The sequence below is a fragment of the Danio rerio genome, chromosome 24 (genome assembly GCF_049306965.1).
Source record: "Danio rerio strain Tuebingen ecotype United States chromosome 24, GRCz12tu, whole genome shotgun sequence".
Taxonomy (NCBI): Eukaryota; Metazoa; Chordata; class Actinopteri; order Cypriniformes; family Danionidae; genus Danio; species Danio rerio.
In genome coordinates, this window is record NC_133199.1 from 9,469,922 (window position 1) to 9,493,551 (window position 23,630).

Genomic DNA, 23,630 nt, shown 5'->3' on the forward strand with positions numbered 1-23,630 from the left:
GGGATTTACGCGCACATGTTGTGCAAGCTGTGTGCATGTGAACGTCACGCATTTTTCAGCCCCACCTAGTTGAAAACATCTTGGTCTTCATGTATGAACGCTGTGTACTCACAAAAACTTTGCATACGCCAGGTTTCACGCTCATGTTTGGATTTACTAACGATAAAACTAACATTCTGTCAAAGTTTCTGCTTTTGCTTTGTTTTTTTTGTTTTTCCCATTGCTTCTTCATTTGGTTTTGCCAAAGTAGAGTCATTAGCATATTTATATGGGGGAGGAGGCAGGGAGGGGTTTTGCACATTTCACAGTTTCGCATTTATTCAGATGTACAAAGAGAATATGTGTGTGATTCGGCATGTGCAGTGTTTCATACATCTGAATTTTTTTACTGCATACGCACATTTACAGCTTTGTGCGTACGCAATGTTTTAGTATGATTTCAACGCAAGTCTTTGTACATGAGGCCCCTGAGCTTTTTCGATTCAAGAAAAGTAGAACTAACCATCAATCTGCCTCCATCCAATCTGCTTCACACTTTGTATGGATTATACACGTTTCAGTAAAAACGGCAGACTAATAACCTCAGACAAACACGGTGCATCCAAACACTGCAGTGCTTTTTACTTTTCTCTGTAAACTTGCATCGGAGCTGCAAGCAATGCTTTGTTCATTTGTCATCCTCTGAGATAAGGCTTAATGGTTGCCTCATTACGAGAGATGCCAGGGGAGCACGAGCACAAAGTTCATTGTAAATGGTAAAGGAATCCACACGTACGCACTTGTCACTTCAGGTCAGAGTAACAACACACGCGAAAATGAGTGCGGTGGCCAGCAGCAGTGAAAAGATTGTAAATAAAAAAGGATTTAAGAATGTCGCCAGAGTGGCTTTTTGGTTTCTTTTCTTGTTCATCCCAGCCACTAGCATTCCATCTGAAAGATTTTTAGCGTAGGGGGTAATGTAGTCATCCAACTTCATAATATGTAATGTTGCAGTATGTATTTGAATAATGATGGTTCCTTTACTTGAAAGCTCAGATTTGGTCATCATAATTTGTGTTGTTGACAGAGTTTGAGGTCATTATTATTCACACCTTAAAATTGCACACAGTTTGTAACATTATTTATCAAATTTAAGAGTCTCTTTAACACTTCTGTTTATTTTATTATAAAGAGATCAGATATTTTGTTTGAATATTTTTGTTTTTGACTTAAATTTGCATTAGTAATGATGGTAAATCAAAATAAAGTGGTTAAATAATAAAAAATAAAAAAAACTAATATTCCCAAATGTATTGTTAAATTTAATAATTATCAATATCAAATTATATGAAACGTTATCATGATGATTTTTTTTTTCAGTATCACCCAGCCCTAGAATAACATACAGCTGTATATATAAATTCCACTCTGTATTCTACTAAGAAATCTGGTCACCCTGATCTGACACCCTGCAAATCTTTAATAGGAAGTGATGCTGAAGTATTAGAAATGAAGGTAATATGTTTTGAAGCAAGAATACTATGAAAAGCAGATGCTACTTTGTGTGACCATTATTTTTTTCCTAGAAATTGGGTGGAGAAAAGTGTACAAGCTCTTATTTTTCTTCAGTTGAAACCATGGATGTGGAAATGAAAGAAATATCTTTCAAGTATTTACGCCATGTCCTCATAAACCAGCTTAATATAGTACAACTAGGTCATACCCATGCCATTTTACAAATTTCTGTTCTTGTAAACCATCAAAACTATTACACACAGACACAGTTCTGCATTTATTTTCATCTAAATATAAATAACTATTTTTCAAGGACATGAATAACACTGATAAATTAAGATACCTGCACAACATCACAGATCAGTGACACATAGAAAAGCTCTTCACAGTAATACATTGCTCAGGTGTTATGGATATACTGTACATATCAGCATCTCGACCATATAATGCAGCTGGCTATCCCCATACCCAAACCCTATCCTTAAATCTAACCCTCATAAGAAACAAAAACTAAATAAATAATAAATAAATGTCCGTGCAAGGTGAAATATAAGGTACGCACACAGCTTCTAATAATTTTCTATCGCCTGTGAAACTCTGAAATTTGGTGGCAGAGCAGCTGTTGTGTGCCAGAGGATTTGATCAAGCGACTGCAGATCTAAATGTGCTGAACCTACACAGCCTCCCTCACTCACAGTCTTACAAGAGAAAGAACATCTCACATCTACTTGATATGAGATTTTTTTTAATTAACTGACAACCAAAACTTTGACCCAGAATGTTCCATAACAGCATTTCAGCACCTTCGATTAAACAAGGGAACAAATACTGAAAGTTTGTGTTTTAATTCTAATACTCTTGTTTAATCTTTACAAAAAAAAACTTAGCATACTGTATGTATGCATGAGGACTCAATAAAGGGTGTTGACACTAGACTAATTATGATTTATTACAGTGGTTCTCAATTTTTTCACCAAGTACCAACTCAAAAAACAAATTGTCTCTTCAAGTACAACTATTATGACCAGTATTGATATATAGTAGTGTAGTAGTCCTAATTAAGCAGCTACAGCACTGCACAGTTCAAAAACGAGGCAGATTAATTACTATTATTAATATGTATTGTTGTCAGCCACTTAAAAAAAAAAGTAGTTTGAACATTAACTGTGCTTGCAGACAAAAAAAAACTTTGTTTAAATTCAAGCGTGCTTTTAAAATCAATTTAAAAATGGCACTGTTCTTAAAAAGAAAACTGTTTTACTTCTAAAGTACAGGGGGATTTAAAAAAAAATACCACAACTTTGAAAATCTGTATTTAATGCAAGAAACATAATGGAAACTTGGGTAATTAATCAATGTGAATAGTACTTTTCTGTAGCTTTTTCAGTAGAAAACAAGTTCATAGATGAGGTTCTCCACTGTCCTATGTCTATGCAATTTGTGGATAATAGCTCTCACTGAGGTTCAATGCCGTCCTGAAGCATTAGAAATGGCTTTACAACCTTTTCCAGCCTTCATTCTCATTTGCTTTAGACTTAGATTTTGGCATGATGTCTAGCTTTTGAGGATCATTTGGTCTACTTCACTTTGACAGGCAGGTCTTATTTAAGTGATTTCAATCAACATTTTTCACACCACTGTATATTTAAAAATACATCAAATCTGTCAAACCACAAATAATTGCTATATACCACAAAATTCATTGTAGATATAGAAAAAAATTAATTATTGTTGTAGTTACACAATTCTGATGTAGAACGTAACCGTATATATAGTATATCGAAGTATAAATATAACAGTTGAAGAAGAGCAGCTTTGAGACAGACACAAAGGATTACTTGAAGATTTTGTCGGTTCACTGCATTTTTTTTTGAGGACGTCTCATGCTAACGTCTTCCATCAGTCTGTCTGTCTATCTCTAATAGAACTGGAGACTCATGCTGGCAGGTAGGAAGCTCAGAGAACAGGATTAGAGGATACAGGAGACAATCCGTGTCGGACACACTCTATGAAGTCAGCTTTTCTCCATTGTTTGAGAAAGATCAGACTAACCTTTGTGCTGCCGGGTCTTTGCTTTGCAGTCTCTATGGCAGCCAGCCTGACGCAGCGCGGGATGCTGGGATGCTGTTTTGTGAGCTGTAGCAAAAGAATCAGTGGCTTTTATGATGCCTTTAGTCACTCTTATATTGCACACAGACACACACACTCAAACTCACACATACACATTAATAGTGCTTCAACAGTAGCTGCATTTCAATAGCAGTTCTGTCAATATATGAGCTGTTTTTTTATCAGGTTTTAATTTAAGCAAGATTTGCCATCATTGTGAGGATACAACTGCTTTCTTTTGTGATAAAATGTCAATTATTGCTTCAGTTATTCAACTAAACATTTTATCACCTTGGAATTATAAGGTTCTATCTGTGTTCTGAATGATTTTGAGATATTGAGCTTCAAAGTTTTGACATTCCATATAGCAAACAAAATATGCATAACGATTCTCTTTCATTCATTAACTTGGCAGAGACCTTAAATGTACTCGATGTAAATGATCAAAATTCTCTTAAGTTTGCAAGTTGGGGTAAAACAAAGTGCAAATGCAGATTAAACCTTCTAATTCTAAAAAGTAATTTTCCGCTTTGAATTATAAGGTTCTATCTGACAGATCATTAATTGAAGCATTACTTATCAAGAAATCCATTCACAAAATACATACGTAATATGGTGTTTTTTTATTTTTTATTTTGCCTTATACAGTGGTCTCTTATTATTCGCAGGAGTTCTAAAAACAACCCACAATAGGCGAAATCTGTGAAGTAATCAGCTTTATTTTTTACAATTATTATAGATGTTTTAAGGCATTAAAACCCCTCACACACTTTCTCAGACATTCATGAACATTTTCCCTTTTCTCTCGTTCAAAGCTCAAACCCTTAAAAAAGTGCAGTATTATGGAATGAAATCAAAGCTAAACCATTTGATCTTTATTTATTTATTCCGTAATGGTGCCCTACAGCCTCATAACTTTTACCTTTTAAATGTCAATAATGTCCAGAAGTTAAACTTTTTGTGCAATGGTTAGCATCTTTCATGCCTCTTGGGTGCTACCGCAGGTGCCTTTGACGGTGCAGAACGTTTCGTCTGCGTTGTAGGGAGAAAACTTGCAAACATATATATAGTCCTGCACTTCAAAGTCACACTGCTAGGGATCGAAGATTTCTGTAAATTTGGCAAGCTGAGTGCATTCTGTACTGTACAGGAGACACGGCACGGAGGAGATTGATTGACAGGGGTCTACAGCCATTCAGGACACAGAACACAAAACACTAATCAGGACACAGAATGCATTGCGCTGTAGAAAAAAAAAGCATGTCAAATTGCACAAATAGGAAAAAAAAAAAAAAAACGCGAGGCCACGAAAAGTGAAAAGCATTATAGTAAGAGACCACTGTACCACTCAATGTCAATCAATACAATGTATTTGCATGATCTTTGCATGCTCATGACATACGAACACTCAGAAATAGGTATTTCATTCCAACACCGTATATAGACCAATCAGTACAGATATGGCCAGCTGATCAATCAAGAGGATAGTTGGCCTATAGAAGGTTAGGGGTTTACAGACCTTAAACCATAAACAAACCCTATCAAAATCATTCTAATAGGATTATAAATTTAGGAGCTTGTTCTAATAAAATTACAAGGTTTTTCAATTACAGTGGACTCCAACTCAATATTAGGACTATTTAAAATATAAATAAGACCTGCCCTTTAAAACAATTTTAACAACAGATGTTTGTAACCCTGTTGTCCTGACCAGATTCCCTCTATCAGTCTTGGCTCCTGACCAATTCCCCATGGCTCTACAACACATTCTCATTCTAGACCACTTTGTCTGCAGTCACATCGTCCAGGTTGATAATGGTGACTAGAGACTGTCTGAGATGATTGTAAATTGCTTTGAGTGACCAACAATGCATAGTAAAGTGTGATATAAATGCCTCATTTATTAAAGTCGGACTTGTGTAATGACCAGAAAGATATAAGAATGGCCATAACGTTTAATCATATAAGACTGTATTGAATTGAATTTTTGCGAAGCTTCTATTTAAATTTTTTCATCGTATTTTAAGAGGTAATTAACCTAAAAATAGCTTCTTTTTGTAGGCTATAATCGTGTACAAAGGTGCATACCTCATTTTGTCCAGCAAGCAGGAGAGCAAAGTTTTTAGTGAAAATGGTCTTTTGTAGAACATGTCTGAAGTAAAGTTCTGTTTATGTTAGCGTTATGTTTATGTTAGTAGAAAGTATATTAAAGAGCCCCTTTTAGTTTTTGAAAATAAGTGTCTGTGCAGTGTGTAACAGCACTAAGTGAATGAAAACACCCAGCTGAGGTTTAAATCTGAAAGTGCACCATGTTTAAAACTATTGATCATTTAACAAAATAGCCGACTCCGAGTCGAATAAATGAATCCTTTTGGGTTCAGATCATTTGCCTGAACACATTGACATGGTACATCACCTAATATGTAGTATTTCAGACACTAGTGAAGTGATCATGGGACTAATCATGACATGAAGATGATGATAATTGACAGATTTGGCTGTGGGGAATAAAGGGTTAAAGTTCATTTTTACAACAATAGTGCTGTGTTTGTTTCAGATTTTTAATACAAAAACCTATGCTGCAACACGGGATTCGTCAACCATTTGCTAGTAAATGAATGTGCAGCAGAGACCATCATCTATGGGACTTTGTCAGACTTCGACAAGGACTTTGACAGTAACTGTTACAGTTCATATGAACCAGTTTCCTTTTCCTCAATCATAACATGCAAGTGCAATTAAAATTGCCTTGTTCGTGTAGTTTAATTAAAAATGTGTTTTAAAATGTGTTCATAATTAAAAATGTGTGTTTAATTATGTGTTGTAACTTGAAATCGCTCCACGCAGCTTGTAATCTCTTTTATAGATACTGTTTGTACTGTATCTCTCAGGATAAATGTTCATGGGCCTATTCACATAGTGTGTTCAAAACCGTGTTGAAAACATGACGTGTGTTTCTTCCTTTACCGATACAAATGCGTGTCTGAACTCATGATCCTCTACCGTTTGTCTTTGCTATGGCCACCATCAGCTGTTCAGGGTTCGGGAACAAATTAATCGCTAAAAAAATAATATGAGAGTCAAAGGGATAATTGGATAAAAATACATGCATAGTGTTAGACAATTAAAGTGTTTTTTGACCTTGCATGCATATCAGTCTGTTGTTAGAGCCCCGCAAAACCAAAATATGACTTTTTTTATAATGCATAATAGGGACTTTTTAGCATATTAAAAGACACAGGAAAAAAGTGGTGGATGTTGAAATACATGCAAACAGTTTGACTATTTGGATGACGCGTTAATCAAGCTTGCATCAGATGACAGTCAGCTGTTCAAACATGTTTCAATCCAGTTGCGACTTCTATCACATCAGTCTATTTAAATCATACATCCACTCTCTCTGCAGTGCTTGGCTACATCTCAATTCTACCCTCATCCAACTCCTCCAAGCTCATTTCTGATATCTTTTAGAAAGTATTAGCCAGGTACATAGTGATCAGCCTTATCGGTCTTTTACATCAACTCATAATTTGATCATAATTGTTTATGCATGATTGCGGTACAGACTTGAGAAGTTTACTTTGGGTGCTTTCACACCTAGACTTTTGTTTCGGAACCAGGCGCATTTCCCCAGTTGGCATGGTTCGTTTGGCATATGTGAAACCCGCAGTTGTGCTCTGATCCACACCAAAACAATCGCTCAGATCACCTGAATCTGAGCTCGATTGAAACTAACTCTGGAGCGGATCAATTAAAGTGAGAAAGCAAAACTGTCCAAACCAGGCTCTATCACAGTGTATTATGGATATGTAATCCATATATGGCTATATGAAGAGAGAATTATGAGTGGGGCGGAATGTCATTTCTTTGGTAAATGTGCACCTCATGTCAAATATGAAAGTCAAAGCATGCTAACTATTAATGAGAGCTGTTTTAAGGAAAATTGATCGAACAGCAGTCTTGGCTGTATTTCACTCTATAATCAAAAGCCTATAATGCATTATTCTAGCCAGCGGCTATGTATGAGAAAGTCTTACCTCCGATTTATATCGGGTGACAATGTCTGCGGTTGTCACCATTAAAAATTAAAGTGCAGCTTTTTGCTTCTAATGTCTTATTGCTCATCATCATAAATTAAAATATGGATGCATAACAGCTGAGCGGGACAGCTGAGTGCAAAATAAACCCTGAAACTGAGCCTAATGTGAGGAGAGTTTACTTGCACGCGTTACATCCCCGGCTCGTTCCTGTTCACCCAATCAGCACTCACCTTCACAAACCACCTCCATCCAATCCCGTAAACTCTCACCAGCCTTCTAATGGTTTGCACCTGTTCCCCATCAACCCAGTACACTATATACTGTATACTCGCCTTCTATTCTCACTCATCAGCTGGTATTGAAGTCAGATGGTTGTCTTCATCTTTGCTCCCTCATCTTCTCCCCTTCTTCCATGGGTGTTCCTTATGAGTCTTCTAGTCCTTCATGCTGATCAAAGGAAGTGATTATTCTTATCTGATGTTAACTAGATCTGCTCTCACTTGGATAAACTGAGCTTGTATACTCATCAACGGACGATCATTGCATGCTTACTAATTCTTCTCCCTGATCTAAGAGGAGTGCTTGCACTTGTGTAGTGTTTACCTGAAGATCAGCGATCTACTAACTGTGTGTCTGAATCAATCCATTTTTCGGAACAAGATAATGATCCACAGGTGTGAAAGCACTCTTGCTCTCCCTGCTCTGTCCATCATTTTCTGCATGGAAGCTTTGCCCGGAACAGAACCATCCTAAACTCATTTGTTTTTCCAAAACTCATGAAGTTTTTTAAAATAAAGCTTAATATTTTTTGTTATATAAAATGTTATGCAGGCAGCCACATTACATGACCTTCTCTAATACCCACATCTGGAAGACCTCCGTACTAAACAAAAAGCAGTTAGTCCCGTCTGAACTCGTACATAAATGTTTGACTCTGAAATGTGATGGGCTACAATATAATGTTGTCCGTTAGTTCATGTGGACCTTTCAAATATAATCCAATGTAACCAAAGACATGGAATCATCACAGGACCAGAAAAGAGACCTGTGGGTATTAAACAGTTTGCAGCTCACACCATTATCCGGAGTGGTTTTTCTGTAGTCAGATCTCTAAAGGCCGAGCGCTGTCCCTCCTGCCAGAAAAACGGATTTGGCGCCCCAGCTTTTTGATGTTAAAAGTATCATCGCTCAGCTGAAGGTCTTTTTAAAGAGCTGTAATGCGCACTGTATCCAGCGCAGTGAGAAACAGACTCTAAAGCCCGTCCGATGCACCGACTGTGCTTTGGGAACTGGTGCTGGAGTTTGAGAAGAAAGAAACAGCACTCGCAGCGCCGCGTTCAGAATATCAATTGGTCTGGCGGGGTTAATGTTTAGCACAGCACTGCCAAGGAAAATTCAATCACTTCCACAAAATGGGTGATATTTGAAAAGGAGCCTGAAGGAAGACTTCAAAGAGCATCGGCTCAGCAGTGTCTCCACGGATACCGAGTCAATGGGAGTGAATGAGACTGATGAAGACATGGTAATTTGGGTAGATTATTATTTTGTGAGCATGTGCGTGCTTCATATTAGCTATATTTTGTGTGATGGGGACGTCCTGAAATGAATGTGAAAATGGATGGCATCTTTTAAGAAGTCATTAACAAATTACAAGATAAATATAACCATTAAGTTAAAATGCACTTTTCTATTTGATTCAGATGTAAAATCGCATTTAAATGGATGCCTAATAATTACAATTAGCCGATAATGTATCATATGTACCACTTGGGACTATATGCATTATTCAAATGAATGTTAATGAGTTATTTTCCCGATTAAATTATAAATGAGTCATAATAAACCCAGAAAATGTGGTAGTGTTTTAGACAGCAAGCCCTCTTGGCTTTAAGCATGTCAGTCCATTAACCCTAAATAATTACCTCATTTGCGTAGAATGATTAGTTGTTTTTCTCCCCACTTTCCAGGGTGTTATCTACAGTAGGTTGTGGAATGATTGTTTTTTTTCTACAATGGCGAAACTTTCTGAAGTCGATGCAAACAAGTTCAACTCATCAAAGTCAGCGTCTTTCCTAATCTGCTGTTTTTGAGCTGTTTGGCAATTACAAACACAGCTCTCTGCCGTGTTTGCAACAATGAAATTAAAAAGTCATTTACCATTTTTTTATAAACTCTTGATTTCACACCTCATTGGCGAGACTTCTGAAAGTCATTAAGCTAAATCGCTATTCAGCGCTAAAAGCATTGTGGTGCTCACTTATACTTCGCCTGCGCTCTGCAGTGCAACCTGGGAAGGCGAGGTGGTGAACTGACATCAATTATCCATTGCATGCGGTTCATTAGGACTATATTGAGGAAAAAGTGGAAATAATAGCCAATAATGGCATAAGACAATACATTTTGTTCATGCTAATAAAGTGGTTTTATTCTTTATGGATCTTTCATGGACATCGTTTTTGTTTTCATAAAAAGGCTGTTACCACAAGCAGGTTATTTTCTGTTCAATATAAATCCAATGTTATTGCAGACCTTCATAGCTGCCGCAGCTCTTTACATTTGTTGTCAGTCCTGTTTGAGTAAATTCACTACATGGGGCTCTTCATTAGATTTCAGCACACTAGTCAAGACTGCTTTGTTTATACTATGATAAAATAATCTCTGACTTTTGAAAACATGACTAAACTGCTCTGTAGGTAATAAAACAATGCAAGCAGGCTGCAATTAATCACATTTAAATAAAAAAAAAAACACTCAGTTTGAATTCATACTTCAAGTTTTTATGTTTATTGATCGACTTTGTGTAAGCAAATAGTTAGCCCAAGCATTAGTTGAAATCACATTTATTACTGTTTGACGAAGTTTCAGGAGCAAAATCCAGTAATTTCTATAAGAATCAATCCACTTGAGTGTATGCACAAGTACTTGACAAGCAAAACAACATTACTCTATAAAGGCCTGTCGCACAAAGCTGGTTTAGGTTTTTACATGGGTAAATTTCCATTTATTTTGGGCAAACTTTCCATTTTTAATCTCAATAATGAGTTAAAGTAAGGTGAAGTTAACTAGACAAGTCAATGGACAACATTGGTTTGTTCTGTAGCCTATATATGTTAAAAATAATAACTATATTAATATATTCGTTCATTCATTTTCTTTTCGGCTTTGTCCCTTTATTAATCAGGGGTTGCCACAGTGGAATGAACCGCCCTATATTAATATATTAAAAAAATAAATATATTTAAAAATAAATAAATAAATAAAAACTGATTTTATTTATGCCAAACTAAAATAATTACAACCCATGGTCATTGTGGATACGTACCCAGGTCTACATTTCTGAAGACTATGAAATATGTATCCAAATCCACCAGAGGCTGCTGTGTAGAAAAGTCATCATGTCCCACGTGATTTTACCACGTTTTCAACATTTTTTTTTTGCTTTTGTTTTACCTGGTTTCTGGAACCTTCCTTTGCCTGACTCGAACCCTGTCATTGCAGTCTGCTCTGCTTTGCATCCCAAGTCAACTGGTGTATGTGGCAGACTGGTAATTAGAGGTCTGCATTCCCGCGGCTGTCCCGCGGGCGCCGCGGGACCCGACCAGATTTCTACGGCGCGGGTATAAATTTCCGAATAAATCACGGGAGCGGTCGGTAACGGGTTTAATTTGGGACGGGAGCGGGCTGTCTAGCAATATCGCTCCCGACTCCCGAGTGAGCACGCGTATGTATGTGTGTAAATGAAATAGCGCGATGCTGTGTTTAGCTTGTTTGTTGCAGTGTGTGTGTGTGTGTGTGTGTGTGTGTGTGTGTGTGTGTGTGTGTGTGTGTGTGTGTGTGTGTGTGTGTGTGTGTGTGTGTGTGTGTGTGTGTGTGTGTGTGTGTGTGTGTGTGTGTGTGTGTGTGCATGTATGCGCACGCGCGAATGAGAGGTGTGTGTGTGTGTGTGTGTGTGTGTGTGTGTGTGTGTGTGTGTGCTTCATTGCCTGTGTTTGTTCTTGGTGCTTATGAGTGTGTGTTAGAGGGCGCGCGAATGAGAGAGAAAGCTTTGTCTGTGTGTGTGTGTGCTTGGTGCTGTGCGTGTGTGTGTTTATACAGACAGCTTGTTATAGGCTGTCTGGACTGTATAACTGGGTGATTTTTCGGTTTTGTTCTCCCCCCGCTCTTTAGCGGGATCGGGCGCAGCGGATAGAAAACGTGGCGGGTCGGGCAGCGGGACATCAAGTGCTTAATATAAGCGGGAGCGGTCGGGTTCCGGCTAAAACCTGCTGGGTGCGGGCGGGAGCGGGATTCAGAATTTAGTACCGCGCAGATCTCTACTGGTAATCCCAGAAAAGCTGACATATGGAGGTAAGTGGTCAGCGGTGACATAAAAAGGAACAGAAGCTGTTGGTGGCGTCATTCTGTTCAATAGTGTTTGTTTTACAGTCAAAATACAGCCAGATGTACCTCTGGGTGCATATTTTGTGTTCTCCAGAAATGTAGACCTGGGTGTGCAACACAGGCTCATTCTGAAAACGTAGCCCTATACTTTTCTGAAGAGCGCAAATGATGTAGCCAGAGCTCTTTAAATACAGGGCAGGATGATGCCGTTCCTTTTTGTGCATACCTCCATATGGACTGCTTTCCCACTTTTACCAGTTTGTCCAGTAGCTCGACACATACACCGACGAACTTGAGATACAAAGTGCAGTTGACCACGTCAACAAGGTTGTAGTCCTGTGAAGAACGGTTGCAGAAAGCAGGTAAGACAAAAGCTTAAAGATAAAATAAACAAGCAAATAACGGAGTGAGAATGTGGTAAAATCTAAAATCGAAGTAAAAATCTGGCGAGGGCTTTTCTTTTTCTGCATTGCTTTTCAAAACACTGCAGTTGGGTTTAAGGAAGGGGGTGGGTGGAGTTATCGGTCGGTTGGTCAGTCAGTAAATCAATCAGTCGACAGCAGGCACGAATGGCACTCGGGAGAGAAATTTGAGATCTGAAAGTGTACACAGCGACCTCTGGTGGATTTGCGAAAAACAAAAACTGCAAAAAACGTCTCCTGTCACGTATTTTGCTCTTGAGAAATGTATATAGCAATACGTATCAATAACGAGCCTGGGTTGTGGGTATGTATCCACAATGATCCTGTGTTGAAGAAATGCCTCTTTCTTCAGAAGAAAAAATATTATAGAAAATACTTTTATAAAATTATTAAAAATTCTTTAACTGTAGACCTAATAAACAAATATAAGCAAATGCTTTGTGTAAACGTCTGACTTCAAAACACTGCATGCAGAAATCAAGTAGAAATCCAACTTTAATGGAAAACACTGTTAGAGCCACTGTGTTATGCAAGCAGGAGTTATAGAGTGTATTCTAATAGCAATACCTTCTCACCATATGAGACAGTCATGAACCCCCACTGTACAGTAGCTTTCTACCAAATAATTCTTTCACATTATTCCTGCATTCACTGTGATCTGCAGATGCTTTCAATTAGAACCATTCTGCTTTTGGCATTTCAGCTACATTTCAGTTTTTGTTCTTCGCAGTAATGCTATTGCAGGCTAGTTTGGGTCATTCACAGCCTTCATAAAAGATCAAACCATCTCTGTTTATTCTTCTCCTCCTCTCAGCATCTACATACATGTGCATGTGAAGGAACGAGAGCGCAATAAAGCGTGCACGTGTATATCTGTCAGTTTGCGTCCTTGGGTTTCATGGGGCACATTTGGATGCCGAGATGAAAGCAATAGCTGCGGGGATGGACTAAGAGGTGTACAGTACAAACGGGGTAATGATGTCACGAGAACTGCTTTGAAATCCAACAGCCACAGGAAACAAAAGACTATTACACCCTCCTCACTTCTTTTATCTACCGACTCATCCCTCCGTCTCCTATATACCTCTCCCATCCTTCATCCCTTTCTGCTCATTTTCTCTCCCGCTCTTTCTTTCTCTGCAGAGAGGCTTGTGTCTGTAAGCATCATACGCAGGGCACAGCGGCTTTCCGAAGTGTCATAACACGTTAACAGTCCTGCCACTCAAGTTGCTCCTGCAGAGACCAAACAGAGACCAAGAGCTCTGCTTATATCTCTGCAACGCAGGGACCTAATAGAAAGCATACCCTCCTTTATAACAGCGCTTCTCAATGGGTTTTGCTTCGGGAGCTCTGGTGACCAAACAGTATTTTATTGTCGTAATAAAAAACAGAGAATGCATGTGAATTTTTTTTTTTTTTTTTTTTTTTTGAACGCCTCTCGCAGAATAGGTGGGTGTTTGCTTCTGTTTTGTAGATCTGATTGCTCTTACATGTGAAATCTAGAGCAGCTGTTTTGCTCGATGGTGTTTCGTATTTGGCTTCTGTTTAATCACACCACTAAATCAGCAGAAAAGCAGAGGGATTTATTTTTTAAGCCCGACTGTGGGAATTAAAGGAATACTTCACTCAGAAATGAAAACGCTGTCGTTTGTTAGTGTTGTCTGTTACAAAGCTGTATGATTTCATTTTATCCATGGAATACAAATACATGATGGATTTTGTGTATCGATAATCACAAATGCGCTACAAAAAGGCTGTATAAGTCATGCTTGGGCCCGCACTGAAACTGTGCGGACCGAAATCCACAGATTTCCGCAGATCTTCATTGAGTCTATTCATTTACATGTGTAAATGTGTAAATTTTATATTTGCTCTGTTCTTAAATTATTTTCAGTAATTATTGAAAAGTATGAAAGTGTTCAGGGGCGAGGCAGTGGTGCAGTAGGTAGTGCTGTCGCCTCACAGCAAGAAAGTCGCTGGGTCGCTGGTTCGATCCTCGGCTCGGTTGGAATTTTTGTGTGGAGTTTGCATGTTCTCCCTGTGTTCGTGTGGGTTTCCTCCGGTTACTCTGGTTTCCCCTGCAGTCCAAAGACATGCGGTACAGGTGAATTGGGTAGACTAAATTGTCCATAGCATTGGAGTGTTTGTGGATGTTTCCAAGAGATGGAATTGAGAGATTTGTTAAAAATATCCTCCTGAGACCCAAAAAAGAAGTTTCTCTTTTTTTTTTCTTTTTTTTTTCTTTCTGTGATTTCCTACATTCTTTGGGTTAAAAAAAATCTACAATTTTGAGTTTTTACATTTTTTTTTTTTGTTTTTATTTTTTATTTTACAGCATGTCCACTGTAGTGGACCACAAGAACATTTTAGTTTGAAACAACCACCACTCGGACAACAAAACTGTACAGGATATGGCTGTAAAAGGAGATTAATCCAATATTAATGTTACAAAAACACAACAAAAGCCATTTTTTCCCCTTTGTATTGAAATTCCAGTTTAATCTGAAAGAGAGCCAAACTCAAAAAAAAAAAAAAAAAAAAAAAAAACTAAAACAAAAAAAGTGATGTTAATCCAATAACAAATTTAACATAAACGCTCATTTAAATCTGACTGTGATTCTCTAATTGTCTGATTGTCAGACTTTAAATCAGGGTCTCCCTCAACTATCTTATAAAGAATCATCTCTGCTTCAGTTCTGCCCCCTACAACATGCAGTCATTAATTACACTGGTGTCCACTATAGTGGATGTTTAAAAAAGGAGGATATTTTGAAATACAAACGAGTTAACAGCTTTGAAAGCTGAATGTAATGTTCCTGACACTTTAATAAACAAATATATATGTAATAATATTAGTTTAAAAAAAAAAGGACAGGACTTGACAGAGTAGCTCAAAATTCTAAGAAAATTTATGAAAACGCAATGTCCACTACAGAGGACACAAGTCAATGGGTGGGGTCTCAGGAGGACAAAATTTGTAAAGTAATACTTTTTCTTTTAGTAGATATAATATGTGAGAAACTTGCTTTGTTTAATAAGTAAGTGGATCTTATTAGATCTGCATTGCAAACATTAAATTAAAAAAAAAATTCTTTATTTCATATATTAAGTTTTTAGTTATAATACTTAATTTGTGCAAGCCAGATCTGGATCTGGCACATCTGAAATCAGATCTGGCACCTCATTTTACCGATCCTCCTCCTTACAAGCAGACCTGCCTTACCCAGCTCTTCACTTTTTTCTGTCACTCTCCAACCTTCTTTACTTTTTTTGTGCGCAACACAACCCCTCTCGTCCAGCTCTTCACTGTCATCTGAGACACCCCCCACAACCCCTCCCAATTCATTACGTTCACTTGTTACGTTACTTTCATTCATGACACCTCTCCCTCCTCTGGTAAAATCCGTTACCCCGATCTGTTCCGGGACCTTCCAATTTACAAATTAAGGACTGATGATACATCTGATGATATGATAAGTAGTTCTGCATAAATCTGCAGATTTTCACAAAACTCTCAGCAGAAATAACAAAAGATTTCCACAGATTCTGTCTGGCCCTGGTCATGCTCTAGATTTTAAGCTGTGTTGATAGCTATGTGTTAAGAACCAATTAAAAATTTAGCTGTTAGCAGGAGTCGTCTCAGCGGAATGAACCACCAATTACTCTGGCATACGTTTATGCGGTGAATGCCCTTCCAGCCACAACCCTTTTAACTTTATTATTTAGTGTTCCTAGGTTAGACGAAGTAAGTTTGTCATAAATTATATGCTTTTAAAAGTCACTTACAACGTGGTCAGAAGACTTTGTTCTTAGTCTTGAAATTCTATAAATCAACACGTTGATGGGCAGCATTTGTAATCATTCATTCATTCATTTTCCTTCGGCTTAGTCCCTTTATTCATCAGGGGTCACCACAGCGGAATGAACTGCCAACTTATCCTGCATATGTTTTACATAGCGGATGCCCTTCCAGCTGCAACCCAGTACTAGGAAACATACATACTCATTCATACACATACAGTTGTGAATCATTTGACATTTTCCTTTTTGCTGGTCATTCTAGTTCTGTCAGGTTGAATTATAAACGTTGGTGGAGAGCCATTTTTACGTCTCTCTAGAGAAGCTCATTTGGGTTTAAGTCAGGGCGTTAAGTCACAGAGTTGTTGTGAAGCCACTCCTTCATTATTTTAGTTGTGTGCTAGGGTCATTGTCTTAATGTAAACCTTCGGCCAAGTCTGAGGTCCTAAGTACTCTGGAGAAAGTTATCGTTTAGGATAACCCTGTACTTAGCCGAATTCATCTTTCCCTCGATTGCAACCTCAAATGGTTGTTCTGTCCCTGTAGCTGAAAAACCCCCTGTCACCACCATGCTTCTCTATTGGGACTGTATTGGACAGGTGATGAGCAGTGCCTGGTTTTCTCCACCCATACCGCTGAGAGTTAAAGCCAAAACGTTCTATCTTGGTCTCATCAGAGCTGAGAATCTTATTTCTCACCATTTTGGAGTCCTTCAGGTGTTTTTTTTTTTTTTTTTTTGGCAAACTCCTATGCAGGCTTTCATCTGTTAGGTCACTGTGCCATAAAGCCTTGACTGCATAAAGTCTCATCTCCCGACTGCATCTCTGGAGCTCAGCCACTGTGCTCTTTGGGTTCTTCCTTACCTCTCTCACCAATCCTCTTCTCCTCCGTTAACTCAGTTTGGCCAGACAGCCAGGTCTAGGAAGGATTCTGGTCAACCCAAATGACTTCCCAATTAAGCAATATGGAGGCCACTGTGTGCTCTTAGGAACCTTAAGTGCAGTAGAGTTTTTTTGTAACCTTGGCCAGATCTGTGTCCTGCCACAATTCTGTCTCTGAGCTCTTCAGACAGTTCCTTTGACCTCATGATTCTCATTTGCACTGACATGCATTGTGAGCTGTAAGGTCTTACATAGACAGGTGTGTGGCTTCCTAATCAAGTCCAATCACTTTAATCAAACACAGCTGGACTCACATGAAGGTGTAGAACCATCTCAAGGATGATCAGCAGAAATGGACAACACTTGAGGTACATATGAGTGTCACAGCAAAGGGTCTGAACATTTAGTACCTTGTGATATTTTAGGGTTTTTTTATATATATGTGCAAAAATGTCAACAATTCTGTGTTTCCCTGTCAATATGGGGTGCTGTGTGAACATAAGGATAAAATGAACTTTTAAATGATTTTAGCAAATGGAAGCAGTATAACAAAGAGTGAGGAGTTACCGAGGAGTCCATACCTACTGTATGTTCACATATATTAGCTAAAGTATAATTTTATATATGTGTAAATATACAGTATTTACATTAGTTGAAAAAATATAAAATATATATTAACAGCCATTTTTACTTTATTTTTTTGCATTTGAGATACTATTTGTTTTTATCCAGGGAGCAAAGAATTCTGTCCCAGATTTGGCATAAATCTGTCAAAGCAGGCATTCATCCGGCACTGTATAGGCATACAGCATGTGGGCCAAACATGACGCGGATTTGGCAGAGGTGGCACCGCTTTTAAGGTGGCACACAATACTTGGGCAAAGTTTACTACATATCAAATGTAGTATTTAGCCCAGATGCTGACACACCAACTTATCTGGCGCAGTTATAGGTCATTAAATTGGCTGAGACTTGGCCCAGATATGGTCCATGTTTGGCCCTTGTCTGGAAGCAAGACTTAGTCAAGTCATGTACCGTAATTTACTGCGGCTTGGGGGCCAAGCAACAGCTGGTTGTGTGGGCCAGAGCTGGGCCAGAGATATTTTGCTAGGTGGGTATAAATATGGGAAATCAAAATATGAATTTGTATGTCATTTGTCATTTGCATATAAATGTATAAATTAGATTTCTATATGGGATCAGGTCCAGTCTCCATTCACTTTCATTGCATGGTTAAAAACCGCCTAGACAATAGGCTAAATTTTTGTGTGTTATAAATGTAAAAATAGGCATATAAGTACACTCTCAGAAATAAAGGAGCACGAGCTGCCACTGGGGTGGTACCTTTTCAAAAAGGTAAATGATTGTACTTAAAGGGTCCATATTGGTACCTCAAAAGCCTATACTCAAGAGTTCACACTTAGCTCATGTTTTATACATGGCTTGGCATGCTGTCCCGGGAGAGAGCCCTGAGCTCAAGGGATCCTCGAGCCCAGGGCTCCCCCCTTTTGCAGGGCGAGGGGAGATTGGGCTCAGGTCGATCTCAAACTCCCCCACTGCTGAGGCCAAGGCGAACTTTCTGAGAGTAAGACATTGTAAAAAAGGTTTAGGCTTATTTTATCTATAATTTAGAGCACATTTGGATGGTGGGAGGAACCCTGGGGAAACCCACGCGTACACGGGAAAAGCATGCAAACTCGGCACAGAAATATCAGATGGCTCAGCAAGGACCCAACGTCATAGGTATTCTTGCTGTGAGGCAACAGTGCTAGTCACTGGGCCACCGTGCCGCCCATTCTAAATAATGAATGAATGAAGGGGAGGAGGGGGGTTTCCTTCCAGACGAAGATAGCTGTAGAAAGGAAATGGAGGATATATATAGTGACTTGGGATCCTTTGATTGGAGGATCATGATTAGCCAATGTGGACCAGCTGGGTCAATCATGAGCACATGCTCCTCTCGAAATTAGTTTAAAATTAAACTTCACTTATTACCAAAAAAATGTTAAGAGGAACTTTTTAGGTACTAAAATGTACCCTTGAGGTATTAATATGGACCTTTTAGATACAAATTTGTACCTTTTTTTGAAAAGGTACCACCCCAGTGACAGCTTGTGTACCTTTATTTCTGAGAGTGTATGTGCTTGCTTATTATAATAAGCAAGTTTGTGTAGATTATTGCATAATTTGGTGAAACTGTCCCCTTTGAATATAATGTTTACATACTAGCACATATTAACTCAAACTGCAAAAGCAGCTCTTAGATCAGTATACTAATCGCAGTAAAAAAAGAAAAAGCTTTCCTTACCTTTTTTAGAATCTTCTTGAGATTCCTGACACATCTTCTCTCCCCCTGTCAAAAAAACACAGAGAGCTCAGTGAATTAACCTGTGATGTATTAAATGTTAAACTGACCTACACATCAGCACTAATGCTAAGAGACTGAGGAGATGGCTCAGTATTAACGAAAAGACACAGAGGGAGCGAGACTTGTGTCAGTGTCATCAGATTATTCACCTTTTGACCCGCACATGCTAAGCTGCTGCTAATGCTAAATCCACACAATTGGATTTGTATTAAGTGGATTGTGCTTTTGTATTGCTTTTATTTCCTCACCTGCTTTGTTGCCATCTCCTAGTTGTTGTTTTGTTTCTTTCTCCATTTTCGTAATTGTTTAAGTTTTTCCTGAGAATTAGGAGCTCAACTGGTTATGCAATTTCACATTAATTCAGGCTAACACATGTTAGATGTTCCCCTGCGAGGAAAGCATTACGTGTCTTCTGCAGTGATCTGAATACAAAACACCACTGAGCCTTCTTGCAAGCAGATGAAAAGCAATTTGCAGAGTACAGCAGGTTTGTGTTACACGTACATGAAACTGTTTTAAAATGTATAGTCATTTTCATCTTTTTCTGTAAGAAAGTATATAATAATAATAATAATAATAATAACAATGAAACAAATTTTTAAAAAATGGCATAGTTTGTTCCTCTGAAGTTGTTTGCGTTTGACCTTTGCAATAATTATTTGGATGATACACAATATTATTAAACTCAAGTTTTTTTGTTAAGATAACACAAATCATTAAAGATTTTTTAAAGTTTGAAATATTGAGTAAAAGATTAATCAAAATTAAATATTTGCGCTTTTTCAGTAATCCATTAACAGGCCCGGAGCAAGGGGCGTCCGATGGTTTGAAAGACCTCACCGACAGAGGTCCAGATTTTGTCCCATACACGAGCTCATTTGTCCTATTTTGACAGATATGCCATAATAAATTGTTAACAATAACCCATCGATTTCTCGAAGATTGGTTGCGGCTGGAAGGGCATCCGCTGAGTAAAAACTTGCTGGATAAGTTGGCGGTTCATTCTGCTGTGGTGACCCCGGATTAATAAAGGGACTTGGGGTGCTTTCACACCTACACTTTTGTTTCGGAACGTATCTCGTTTGCCCAGTTAGTGCGGTTCGATTGGCATATGTGAACAGGGCAACCGCGCTCTGTTCCGCGCCAAAGTAATCGCCCCGAGATCGCTTGAATGAGGTGGTCTCGGCTCAATTGAAACGAACCCTGGAGCGGTTCGATTGCAGTGAGAAAGAGATCTGATCCGAGCGCGGTTATATCACAGTGTTTTATGGATATGTAATAGGCTTACGGCTATATTTAGAGAGAATTATGAGTAGGGCGGGAAGTTTCGCGAGTCTCCGGATGCCCGCAAACGAGTGATGATCTCCCGGTAATCTCGCGTCTCCCTCCCGGTCATCAAATAGGCATCATCGCGCACCCTTCTCACCCCTCCCCACAGCGTCTCTCCTCAGACACGTCGCGCGCGCACCCTGTCAATCACCACTAAACCACCACCTCTCCTGACAGCTTAGCGGGACGCTGCAAAATAAACCCTGACACTCTGACCAATGTGAGGAGAGTTTACTCACACGTGACTTGTTTTAGCTCTTTTGGTCCGATTAGAAACTTTGCAGTGTGAAAGCGAACCGCTCCAAGAGCAAAGAGCAACAATGTAACATTTGTAATCTCTGTTTCGGAACAACTGAATCGATTTACAGGTGTGAAAGCACCCTAAGCCACAGGTGTCAAACTCAGTTCCAAAAGGGCCGCAGCTCTGCACAGTTTAGTTACAACCCTAATTAAACACACCTGATCAAACTAATTGAGTCCTTCAGGCTTGTTTGAAACCTACAGGTAAGTGTGTTGGAGCGTGGTTGGAACTAAACTGTGCAGGGCTTCGGCCCTCTAGGAATTGAGTTTGACACCCCTGGACTAAGCCGACAAGAAAATTAATGAATGGATGAATAACCCATCGAAAAAGGCTTTAAGACCAAGCAGAATCCTGTGTTGGCTGCTGCTTTGGTGTGTCTTTCCATTTTGGAGTGACAAATTCGGCGTTCCAAATTCTGACTGAAGAAAATTGAATGTGCTGGCCAGTTTGTCGTTTGTCTAATAAAAGATAATAGGCTAGTTTTTAATTTAAAACTTTAATAATTTCTATTTTTTTTTTTTGATATATGAAGTGATATATTTGTATTTAAAAAAAATAAGTATTGTTTTCATTTCTCTTTATTCTAAATCTTTAGGAAATGTTTTTGGTACATTAAAACATGTGGTGACATGATGACCATGCGACAAACTAATCCAACAAAAATTTGTGCTTAAAACTTCACTAAAATGCAGTATTTAAACCTTATAATTAAACAGAAATTTAGCCAAATAACTGCAAAATGGTCCACTTTTTGAGGAAAAAAGAACTACACACTTCACCAGGCTGGCTACAGCCCTGAGTAACTAGTACAACAATACTTTTTGTTAATGCAGCTGTTATAAATTTTATGTAATTTGTGTAGGTAATTTTTGGACCCCTTTAGAAATACTGAAAGTATAAAGGATTTATGTGGGGGGGGGGGGTTGTTTTGTGTGTGATTTGACTTATTTTTGGTTGTTTTGTCTAAATATAATAGTTATTCATTCGCATACAATTAGTGTCACTTTCAGAAAGTGTTGATTTGGTAGAATTAAGTATTTAAATCGCTACACTCAACATACTATAAAAAATAGTACCAATGCATCAGTCTTGATATTTGAAGGCAGATTCCAATTGCCAAATGTCTTTACAAGCAAAAATAACTCTGCCCCCAAAAAAAAAAAAAGTCTACATTTAAAGCCAAATTTGTAAGGTGGTAACATGTTATGTGTACGAAGTAATGTGATATAAATAGTTTTAAATAATAGTTTTAAATATAATATAATGTGTAATAAATCATTTTTAAAGATATTGGGCCTAGGGCGGCAATGTGCCCTCACAGCAATAAGGATGCTGGTTCGAGTGTCAGCTGGGCCAGTTCCCATTTCTGTGTGGAGTTTGCATGTTCTCCTCATGTTTACTTGGGTCTCCTCCAGGTGCTCTGGTTTCCTCCAGGGTACAAATACATGTGCTGTAGGTGAATTGAATAAACTAAATTGGCATTGTGTGTGTGTGTGTGTGTGTGTGTGTGTGTGTGTGTGTGTGTGTGTGTGTGTGTGTGTGTGTGTGTGTGTGTGTGTGTGTGTGTGTGTGTGTGTGTGTGTGTGTGTGTGTGTGGGAAGTTGCGGCTAAAAGGGCATCCACTTTGTAAAACATATGCTGGAATAGTTAGTGATTCATTTTGCTGTGGTGAAAGCCAAAGGAAAATGAATTAATATTAGGCCTAATTATAGTTTTTTTTTTTTTTTAATCTGGTCATGCAATCAGTCCATGGTCTGTTTAATCGAGGTTGATTTTCAGTCAATCTATGGATCATTCCCCTCCACGCAGTTCTATTAAACACCGCTTCTTTGAGTTCACGCATGCTCTGTTGGTATCAGATTTGACAGTATCGACCCAACAAGTTCTTGGGTGGCCTTTCCTTCTTCTTCCTCTGACCATTCCCAGCATGACTGTCTTCTCGAGTGAATTGCTATGCATGACATGGCCAAAATAGGATTCCAGCTTCCAGCAAGGTCTTTGGCTTGATACTTCTTTGGACTTCTTTGTTGGTAATTCTCACTGTCCATGGGATGCGCAACAGTCTCCTCCAGCACCAGAACTCGAAAGCATCAATCTTTCTTTTGTCTGTCGCCTTGACCATTCAGCTCTCGCAGCCATAGGTTGCTTTGGAAAAGATGGTTGCCTTGACACTAGCCTTGCTTTAGTTGCATTGCTGATATCCTAACTCCGGTCATGAGTAAGAGTCAATTGCTAAATTCACAATTGATGGAAAAGTAACATAAGTATGTTAGAGTATTCTGTAGCACAGTGTTTCTCACGTTCCAGGAGGACCACCAACACTACATGTTTTGGATGTCACACGCATTACAGGTCTTTCAGTCTCTGCTAATGAGCTGATGATCTGAATCAGGTGTCTTTGGTGTAGTAGACATGGAAAATGTGCAGAGCTGGTGGTCCCCCAGGAACGTAGTTGAGAAACTGTTGTAGCATAAACCATAAACAGAAACCTATATTAGTTCAAAGACT

The 23,630-nt window shown here is 38.6% G+C and overlaps 1 protein-coding gene across 28 annotated transcripts in view; it reads left to right on the forward strand.

Annotated features, from left to right (window-relative positions):
* Positions 1-23,630, forward strand: part of dlgap1b (discs, large (Drosophila) homolog-associated protein 1b) — a 235,535-nt gene that overhangs the window by 84,175 nt on the left and 127,730 nt on the right. For 4 of the 28 annotated variants that reach the window (XM_073941563.1, XM_073941557.1, XM_073941567.1 and 1 more), the window contains exon 1: positions 8,560-9,165. The exons of the other annotated variants lie outside the window; for them this stretch is intronic. The gene's annotated coding sequence lies outside the window, so the exon portion shown is untranslated. Of the gene's footprint in view, positions 1-8,559; positions 9,166-23,630 lie in introns of those variants that run through there. 28 annotated transcript variants of the gene reach the window in all.